Here is a 10808-nt window from a genome sequence, read left to right as displayed (position 1 = left end):
AATGTAGTGGTTCAAAACGAGTAATATAAATAGATACATTAAAAATCTGTTTTGAAAATGGCGAATCATTGCAAGCACTAGCTAAAGTGTTTTTAATAATTGACAATGAGAAACCAGGCACATCAGCCCCCAAATTTTCTACAAATTTTAAAGGGGGACCATTACTGAGATTTTAAAACAATTTTCCTATTCTTGCATGTTTAGGAGACCATAAAAAACCAGCACTAGATCTTTTGACTGTGAGTTATTTTTCTCTATTGATGCAACGTTATAAAAGTATCATTGTGGAACAACAAAACTCTTTATTACAATGATTTCTGATATTTTGCTCCTTTTGCCTAACACAGATGGAAACTTGAATATCTTGTAGACTCTGCAATCTCTATTCCTTGTTGCTTTACGGATGGTTGTGTAGTTATGGTGGCTTCTTGGTATCTTTCTGTTTGCCTGGAGTCCCCATTTTATAAGTTTTTTTTCCCCTTCACATGCTGGAAACAACAAAGCACACAATGCTAATTTTGAGACCTTTAACAGGGATATAGAACATTTCGTATTTGAGTTTGCTGCCTGTAATCTGTGATTTTAATCTGGTAGATTTGAGACATGGACACCCACATCTTTGAGAAGGTTTAAGCATTATACTGTTTAAGGAGATAGTAAGAGACTGTTTTAAGATGTACAAGAGTAAATATTGTTTGGCCATTTTGCTTTTGAATATGTGATTTGCGAAGTTTAGGTTTTAAAAAAATATTTTCAAAAGCATAAATAACAAGTACAAAGTTTAACCGTTAACCTATTCTCAAATGGGCACCCAGTAAGACATAGGATTTTTTTTTTAATTTCATGAGGAATTCAATATTTACTAGCTCCTTCTCCCCATCTACCCAACCTCTTTCTGGGTTCCGAAGGTTCCCTGGAGCCAGTAGGGAGGCACTGAAGAAGATCTTGGCCCCTGGGGCAGAAAATAAATGACAGGAGGGAATGATGAGGGTTGGGGTAATTTGGGGTGGAAGTTATTAAACCTGATGAAGGCGAATCTGTAAAGGGAGAGTGTCCTTTAAACCCAGGACTCCTGTGCACTCCAGAGCTCCGGCATGGTTGGAGGCTCCGTGAGCAGGGAAAGACAACATTTCCTAACAGCCAACCTGAGAACTCCTATCTCGCACAACCAACCATCCTGTAGATCTATTATCATTGCTGTTATCATTATTAATTTACAGTAAGTCAAATGAAGAAAATGCAGGGTGCTTCAGGCAAAACTTGAGAAACACATCTTTTTCTGTATTCCCTGTTGGATTTCTTTTCTTCTTTTTCCTTTCCTCCTTCTTCCAGTCCTTCTCTCCCTTTCCCCTCCCTCTCTCGTTTCTTTCCTTCTTTCTCTTTCGCTCTGCTCTTTCCATTCTTTCCTTCCTTCCCCTTCCTTTCTCCTTTCCTCTTTCCTTCTCTCTATTAAGAAAGAAAATAATCTTTAACCACACAGAACCAAGCTAGTCTTCCAGTGTCAGCAGATATGTCTCCCTTTCACCACCAGAGATGGTTGGGAGACAGGAAATCGTTCTTCTTAATGTTGTTGTGTGGAAGGACTTAACGTGGATTCCATAGCCTTTCACTAAGCCAGCCTCTGCTTGATAATTTGAAAGTTTATAGATTTGGAAATTAAAATTCCCCAGACACAAACTCATTAACAAGATAGTTCTCGTCCCTCTTTCTAATCTTTAACTGCAAGGCTTTAATTGCCTAAAGATAACCTTAACCGGAACCAAAATGCTTTTGGGAAAAAACTTCCATCTTCTCTAAATGCGTATTTATGTTTTAAAATCACTTTTGGTTATATCATTGTTTAATCTGAGATAAATTTTAACGTTTACTAAAACCAAACCAAACTAAAGATAAAATTTCACTTATAAAACTATTTAAGTAGGTCATATAGTGTGCTAGCATGACTGTTTTGAAGCCTCATTTATGTAGACCTTCAAATTTTCAATTTGGTTTTTAAAAATCTTAATATCATATATATTTAAAGTAGGAACGTACTTGGTATTTGTTAAAAATATCTAAGTACTTTACAAAACATTAAAAATAAATTCGGCTTTATTATGAACAAAACAAACCTAAAATATGTGCATATATACATACATACGTACATACATACGTACATACATACAAACATGAATAATTATCCGAAGAAATGTATAATGATAATAGAAATCCTTGTTAATTCTGTGATGTGGTATTTTGTGAAAAATCCTAGCTATTTCACTACAAATCTTTCCCAGGGACCGTTCCCTCCTTCATTGAATAGGCAACACCGCCCTCTGTAGGAATTTTGAAGACGAGTAGCCTTCCAATTTCTTTTTTTCTTTTTTCTTTTTCTTTTTTTTTAAAGCATCCCTCTCCTTTCTTGGTTCTTGAAAACGTGCTATGACTAAGAGCGTTTTGACTACCTAACTCTTTCCACGCCCATTAGCTTTATAAATACTCTAAAGAGTTTTAGCACTTCAAACATGTACAAATTAACCCAACACCTTAAGAAAAGATTCCAAAATGGAGAACTTTCTCTTGTTCACATTCTATTTAATTTCGTGTTATCGCCTATTCATACCTCTCAAAAAATTCTCTCACAAATTTATGCAAACAGAGATGAGAGGGTGAGACAGGGTTTTGAATTTCTAAGGAAAACTGTGTAAAACGGGCGTTCTCAATATATTTTTTCCTCTGGGCACATACATGCTTATTCCAGTGAGAGCGCTCTTGGGATAACCTGGATCAGCACACCCACACGATTACCCTTATGCATATTTACTTCCGTTTATTACTGTAAAGAGGTGAGTTATTAACCCCACCCCTTTTCAGCCACAGATAAAGGTAACGTTGTCCAATAAACGTTAAGAATCAGGGCTGCAAAGAGAACTCACCTAGCATGGAGACCTCTGCTGGAAGTTTTTGGAATAGGTTTGTGACTTTTTAAAATGTCTGTTAAATCTCTATCAATGTTTAGTCCTCTTGTTCTTTCTTCCTTCTAACAATCTAATTCCAGTTTATCTAATCTCTTTCACGACAGCATTCCTCACATTGGCTCTCTCGTAGGAAGCTTCCTGTACCCCTTAATCCCACCAATACATTATCTTATCCTTGGCTTTCTCTTTTTTTATCTTCTCTAAATACAAAAAATAAAATAATAAATAAATAAATAAATAAATAAATAAAATAAAAGATGAAAATATAACAATTTAAAACTAATATAATTGTGCTAAGATTAATCCCTGACATCTCTCATTCCAGAATGAAACATACTTAATGTCCCAAAGTCCCATGTATTAAGCTATAATTTGGGGATTGTTGTAGTTCAATTAGTGCTTATTGATGAATAAATAACCTGCAAACAACTTTGCACACCACTTAAATTTTGTTTACAATCTCAAAATATGTATCAGAGTCTTAGGAAATCACTGGTTGCAGCCGGTTTGGTGCAGTGGACAGGGTGTTTTTTACTTTGGCTTTCCCATCATGTACTTAACACACTCCCCACAGCCTGCTGGTGCTTAATTCCTTTGGAAATCAAAAAGAGAGCAATTTTGAATTATTTAGGCTTTCCAAAATTATTTTTATCTGTATTTACAAATATACAAAGGAAAAAAGAGAAGGAAAAAGGAAAGAAGGTTGGAAGGAAAAAGACAGAAGGGAAGAAGACAGACAGACAGGAAGAAAGCAAGCAATCAAGACAGAAAGAAAGAAAAAAGAGAGGAAGAAAGAAAGAAAAAAAGAAACAAAGAAGGAAGGAAGGAAGGAAGGAAGGAAGGAAGGAAGGAAGAAGCCAGGTGTGGTGGCAGATACCTTTAATCCCAGCACTCAGGAGACAGTCAGCAGACTTTATAGATTTGAGTCCAGTTTGATCTTCAGAGTGAGTTAAAGGACAATCGCGGTGACAGAGAAGATTCTCTCTCTCTCTCTCTCTCTCTCTCTCTCTCTCTCTCTCTCTCTCTCTCTCAGGGTGATGGAAAAAGAGAGACTGCACCTGGAGGAGGGAGAGAGACCTTTGCATGGGTCAACATTATCCAGTGCCGATGGACTATTTACTCATCCCAAGGTTTAGTGCTCATGGAACCTTAAATAAAACAGGATGACACTTTGTGATACTATTATAGCATGACTCTTCTGTTCTACCATACTTCCTTCATGAAATCTTGAATGACCATATCGTTTGGACGGCCTTCAGTGACTGACTATTTTTTAAATCAATTTTGAAAAATTATTTCTGAGTGGGAGAAAATTCCATCCAAGCCCTTGCTTCTCAGATCTACATTGCTTTGATGTCACAGAAAGCAGGTCACATGTGCTTTCTGTGATGTGGGTGCAAGGGAGCAAAATGGGAGGAAAGTATTTGTACTAGATTGTTTCTAAATATTAAATTTTGTTCAAAATGAGATCTAGGCCAACCAGGGTTATGTGATGAGACTCTTTATCAATAGAATAAAATATAAAATGAAAATCGTGTGGAGTTATCTCTAAGTTGATATTTTATGATTATACAGACAGAGGCAAATATTGTAAAGAAAGTATTTCTTACTTGACCCATAATACTTAGTCAATACTTTCTTTGTAAACTTGTTTTTTTTTTTTTTTTTTTTTAGTTTAAGAAATGTTCTGGGCTGGAGAGATGGCTCAGCAGTAAGAACGCTGACTGCTCTTCTGAAGGTCCTGAGTTCAAATCCCACCAACCACATAATGGCTTACAACCATCCGTAACGAGATCAGATATCCTCTTCTGGTGTGTCTGAAAATAGCTACAATGTACTTAAATATAATAAATAAAATCTTAAAAACAAAATAAAAGGAATGTTCTAGTTATATAGTCCATGCATGCCAAGAAATTGAAATCCTACTACCTTGGTCTTCTGAGATCCAGCAGGCCTAGCAAATTTGTGAATTTTTAAATAAATATTTGCTACAAAAATTATTTGTAACTTTAAAAATAAGTAATTTTCTTTGGATCTTCAAGGAGCAATGGTAACTTTATTAAACATTTTAGATGTTTTGAAATCCTTAGAATTTTCTGGTTAACTCTGAGGGTTGCAAACTAGTCAATGGAATCATTTTCAAGTATCTGCCTCTAAGAGAGAGCCTAAGGAATATAAATGGGAGGCTGGAAGAGCGGTGTAAACCGGCACCGAGCTGCAGTGCACAGTGCCTGTGACATTTTATGTAAAATGTGAGTCCAGGACCCTCTGCTATCACTGGTGCAGAGGGACAGGTACTTCTGCCATCATGGATATTTCCCATATTATTGCTTTAAAAAGGAAAGGTCTTGAAGGGTAAGAACACCAAACAATTTTGTTTCAAAATGCAAGCAATAGACCAATACACATCCACGAGGGGAAAGCGTTTGCGAATTGAGAATAGGAAAGATGTAGAGCTGAGTATAACCTTTAAAGCATGAATAAACACAGACCGTGAATAACATCAAGGCTGAAGTATCTCATAAGTACCAGAGACATTTAGGAGACAATAAAGTCACATGGGAAGCATTTCCAAAACTCACATTCGTGAATTTTTGATTAAGAAAACAGAGAAGGGTACTTAATGTTGTGACTTTTATTTTGTAATTGAAAGCAGTTTTATACAATATATTCTTACCTATGTGTTCTCACCTTGTCCCACCTTCTCGCCCTTCCAACTCCCCATCTTCTTTCTCTGTTTTTTTTAGGAAAAAACCAGACAAGCAAACAAACAAGAAAATTGGAATAAAAAACAAACAAACAAGCAAACAAAATTAAACACAGGGACAGACACATACAAACAAAACCTATAGAAACACAAATATGACACAGATGCAAAAGACCAGTAAAGGTTAAAAAAAATCCCAGACAAAGCAATATGAGGCAAAAACAAACAAACAGACAAACAAAAACAACAACAAAAAGCCCCAAAATGAACAAAAAAGCAAGAAACAAGACAAAACAAAAACCAAAAAAACAATAAATCTTCAGCAATATCTTTGAATTCATTTTGTCTTGGTCATCTACTGCTGGGCATGGGGTCTACTCTTTACTAAGGTTGTATACTCATTGAGACTACATTGGAGAAAACCAATATTTCCTTTGCAGTTGTCAGTTGGAGACAGGGTTTGCATCTTGTGTTCATCTCCCATCTCAGCACTGGGACCCAGCTGGATTGAATTAGTGTAGGCCCCATGCAAGTGCCCTATTCTTTGTGAGTTTAGATTGTATCAATCCTGTTGTATCTGAAAGACACATTTTCCTTGATGTCTTCTGCCTCTCTGGGCCTTCCAATCCTTCTGCCTCCTCTTCTGCATAGTTTCCTGAACCCCAGGGGAAGGTGTTTGATAAAGTTATCTCATGAATCAAATCAATGCCCTACACTGCTCTTCTGGCCAAGCACCTTAACCTAGATAGACCACAGACCTAGGAGAAAACCAAATACAATTACTATTGTTTTACTAAAGGAACGTAGTTTTAAAATGTCTTCTAAGGGCATTTTGATTGATCCATAGATCAATGTCTAGCTTAGCCATCATCAAAGAAATTTTCTCCTGGTGGAAATAGAAACAAATACAGAGACCCACAGCTGGAGAGTGTGCAGAGAGTTAGAGACTTTGGGACATTCACTCTTAAGTGGGGTGACTTTTATTTTTTAGCATTATAATTTTTTCTTTTCTTTTTTCTTTTCTTTCCCTTTCTCCTTTTCTTTTCTTTCCCTTTCTCCTTTCCTTTCCTTTCCTTTCCTTTCCTTTCCTTTCCTTTCCTTTCCTTCCCTTTCCTTTCCTCTTGTTTCCTTTCCTTCCCTTTCTTTTTCTTTTCTTCAGGCTTCTTTCTCATTTATGAACTGTATTCCCTTGGGCAAGTTCTTTGACCTTTCTGGGTATCAGTTTTCTTGTCTGAAAGGTGAGGATTTACTGGGTACTTTCCAAGTTTCTTCCTTAGAAAATAGACTTTCATGGGCGTTTTATAAACAACACTTAGGAAAGTTTCAAATAGTTTTCATTGAAAATTATAAATGTGTTTCTTTTTAGGCATATGGTAGCAAAATCTCAGTTCTTTGAGACCCTGGCATGGAGGAGAAGTTTAAAAGATCCAGCCCCAATATCAGTTAAACAAGCTACAGCTTCTGTTGGCTAAGAGGTAGAGTAAGAGGAAGACTCACTCATGACTGTTGGGAGAATAAACTTTGATTGTCACTGTGGAAATCAGTGTGGCAATTTCTCAGGAAGATAAGATTCAACTCCCATCAAGATCCAGCTAGACCACTCTTAGGAATACTCAAAAGCTGCTTAATCCTTCCACAGAGACACTTTCTCAGTCATGCTCATTGATTCCCTACTCATAAGAATAGCCAGAAATTGGAATAAAAATCTACATGCCACCCAGCAGAAGAATGGGTAATACAGATGTGGTACATTGACACAATGGAGTATTACGCAACTGTTAAAATTGACACCATGACATTTGCGGATAAATGGATGGGAACTAGAAACATTATCCTGAGCGAGGTAGCCCAGACTCAGAAAGACAAATAAGGTATGTATTAACTTATATGAGAATATTAGCTGTTGAGCCTATGATAACCAAAGTGCATTCCACAGAACCACAGAGGTTAGGCAGAGGATACAGGATTGGGGAGTCACTTAGATCTCCCTAGGTCTAAGAAATAGGTATCTATGGGCAGATAGTGGGGGGACTGGAATGAGAGGATCCAGTGGGGTTTGGAAGGTAGAAGTAGGGCGAGGAAGAGAATACGAAGAGAGATAAGCTAAATATGCCAAAATTAAGAACCATTTGAGGGATAGTATGAAAGCCTAATATAGTAGAAGCATTGTAAAATCTATTCATGCATGAAGATGATAATGAAACTGCCACATAATTGGGAAGACTGTGTCCCATCTGGCCATATCTTGTCACTAAATGATGCTTCCAAATTACACAAAGACCCAGAAACCAGGCTAAGGGACAAAAAGTGGACAAATGGACAGTTGGGGGAGTATGAATGCTGTCTTCTAAATGCTTCTAATTGTTAATCTTGCAATAGGAAGATAGATGGGAAATATTGCTACTGGTCTTGCTTACTGCTATATTGCCAACATACAGTGAAGTGGACTGCATGAACATATTGAAATTATTTTTGGACCAAACAATCATCTTTTCCTTGAAAGTCTCAAAGGCTAACATCAAGACAGAGGTGTTTGCAGGAGTCAAATTAAACTCACGGTTAAAAGTAATGTAAATTATTTATTCATGTAAATAAAATAAATCTAAAAAAAAAAACCCACCTGGAGAAACTCAGGGAGACTGAAGAAAAAAGAAAAATAAAAGAGTAGTAATAATGCTAATATAGGTGAGAATTCTTTGTGTAGCTCTGTACCCCAATTTTAATAGGGTTGTTTGGTTTTCTGGAGTCTAACTTCTTGAGTTCTTTATATATATTGGGTATTAGCCCTCTATCTGATGTAGGATTGGTGAAGATCTTTTCCCAATTTGATGGTTGCTGATTTGTCCTATTGATGGTGTTTGTAATTTTATGAGGTCCCATTTGTCAAAACTTGATCTTAGAGCATATGCTATTGGTGTTCTGTTCAGAAACTTTCTCCCTGTACCGATGTCCTCAAGGGTCTTCCCCAGTTTCTTTTCTATTAGCTTCAGAGTGTCTGGCTTTATGTGGAGGTCCTTGATCCATTTGGATTTGAGCTTAGTACAAGGAGACAAGGATGGATCAGTTCGCATTCTTCTGCATGCTGACCACCAGTTGAACCAGCACCATTTATTGAAAAGGCTATCTTTTTTCCATTGGATGTTTTCAGCCCCAAGTGGCCATAGGTGTGTGGGTTCATTTCTGGATCTTCGATCCTGTTCCATTGATCTGCCTGCCTGTCACTGTACCAATACCATGCGGTTTTTAACACTATTGCTCTGTAGTATTGCTTGAGGTCAAGAATACTGATTCCCCAAGAATTTCTTTTGTTGCTGAGAATAGTTTTAGCTATCCGGAGTTTTTTGTTATTCCAGATAAATTTGATAACTGCTCTTTCTAACTCTGATAAGTGGATATTAATTAGCCCAGAAGCCCTGAATACCCAAAGCACAAATCGCATAACAAATGACTCCCATGAAGAAGTATGGAGAGGGTCCTGATCCTGGAAAGGATTGACGTAGCATTGGAGGGGAGTATCAGGACAGAGAAAAAGGAGGGAGGTGATTGGAAAATGAATGGAGAGAAGAAGGTTTATGGGACATATGGGGAGGGGGCATCCGGGAAAGGGGAAATCATCTGGAATGTAAACAAAGAATATAGAAAATAAAAAATATTTAAAAAATAATAATAGGAAAAAACAAAGAGCAACAGACCAACCAAGTGGTGAGAAAAATAATGTAAAAATCTGAAGTACTAGGAAGGCAGACTTGGTTATCACAAGCTTTGAGTCCTGATAGCATGCAAGCAGAACATGCACGGTTTGCCAGTGAGAGAAATGAAGTCTTGGGCAGGATGTCTGCCTACTGATCACCCAGCTGTGGTCCTTTGACACCGACCTTGGGAGCTTGGTGTACTTTTATTACTTTTACGTATGAATTCATACCATTGACAGACACAATGGAAGACTTTATCATGGCTGCATCTGTAAGTGTATCTGATTCAGGAATGACATACACTCAGTGAATCCAGATAACATATACATGTAATATTACATGTATATGTTATCTGATTTTATTAGTCGACGACATCATAACAACTACCTAGCAGTTCTGTTGTTCTGTTATTTTCTGATTGTTTTTCTTCTACAGTTATTAGGATTTTTTTTATACTTAATATAATTTCCCTGAGTACCTTTTAACTTATAAAAACAAAAACAAAGGGGACATTTATTTGCTTGGACTACAGATGAGGAGATGTCAAGGTTTTCACATGCAGACATTCTTGAGGGATATTTGTTTGATCTCTGGGAGAAAACGGGAATCTTTTACAGAAGACTTATTTAATGATTTATTCAGTGATCACACACAGAATTGGGCTTTTTTAAAAAGAGAGTTTCAATAATCTTTATGTGACTATAGTAAGGACACACTTAACAGAGACACAGTCTGGGGTGGTTTAAATGGAAATGACTCCCATAGGCTTATAGGAGTAGCATTAGGAGGCCTTGTTGGAGTGGGTGTGGCCTTGCTAGGTGAAATTTGTCACTGGCTTGGGCTTTAAGGATCCAGAAGCTTATACCTGATTCAATTGTTCACACACACCCTCTCTCTTTTAGATTTAGTTATTTTATATCTGTGATTGATGTCTTCAGACACTGGAAGAGGGCATCAGATTCCATTACAAACATTACAAATGATTGTGAGCTACCATGTACTTGCTGGAATTGAACTCAGGTCCTCTAGAAGAGCAGTCAGTGTTGTTAACCATCGAGCCATCTCTCCAGCCCTGCTTACTCTCTCTTTCTGCTGCCTGCTGATTGGATATAGACCTCTGCTCTTTTCCAGTATCATGTCTGCCTTCATGCTGCTACATTTCACACGATGTTGAAATCTGACAGAGGGCTAATATCTAATATATACAAAGAACTCAAGAAGGTAGAACCCAGAGAACCAAATAACCCCATTAAAAAGTGGGGTATGGAGCTAAACAAAGAATTTTCACATGAAGAATTTCAGAGGGCTGAGAAACACCTTAAGAAATGTTCAACATCATTAATCATTAGGGAAATGCAAATCAAGACAACCCTGAGATTTCACCTCACACCAGTCAGAATGGCTAAGGTCAAAAACTCAGGAGACAGCAGGTGTTGGCGAGGATGTGGAGAA

This window comes from Apodemus sylvaticus, chromosome 9 (assembly GCF_947179515.1).
Source record: "Apodemus sylvaticus chromosome 9, mApoSyl1.1, whole genome shotgun sequence".
Classification (NCBI taxonomy): domain Eukaryota; kingdom Metazoa; phylum Chordata; class Mammalia; order Rodentia; family Muridae; genus Apodemus; species Apodemus sylvaticus.
This window is presented reverse-complemented; position numbering follows the sequence as displayed.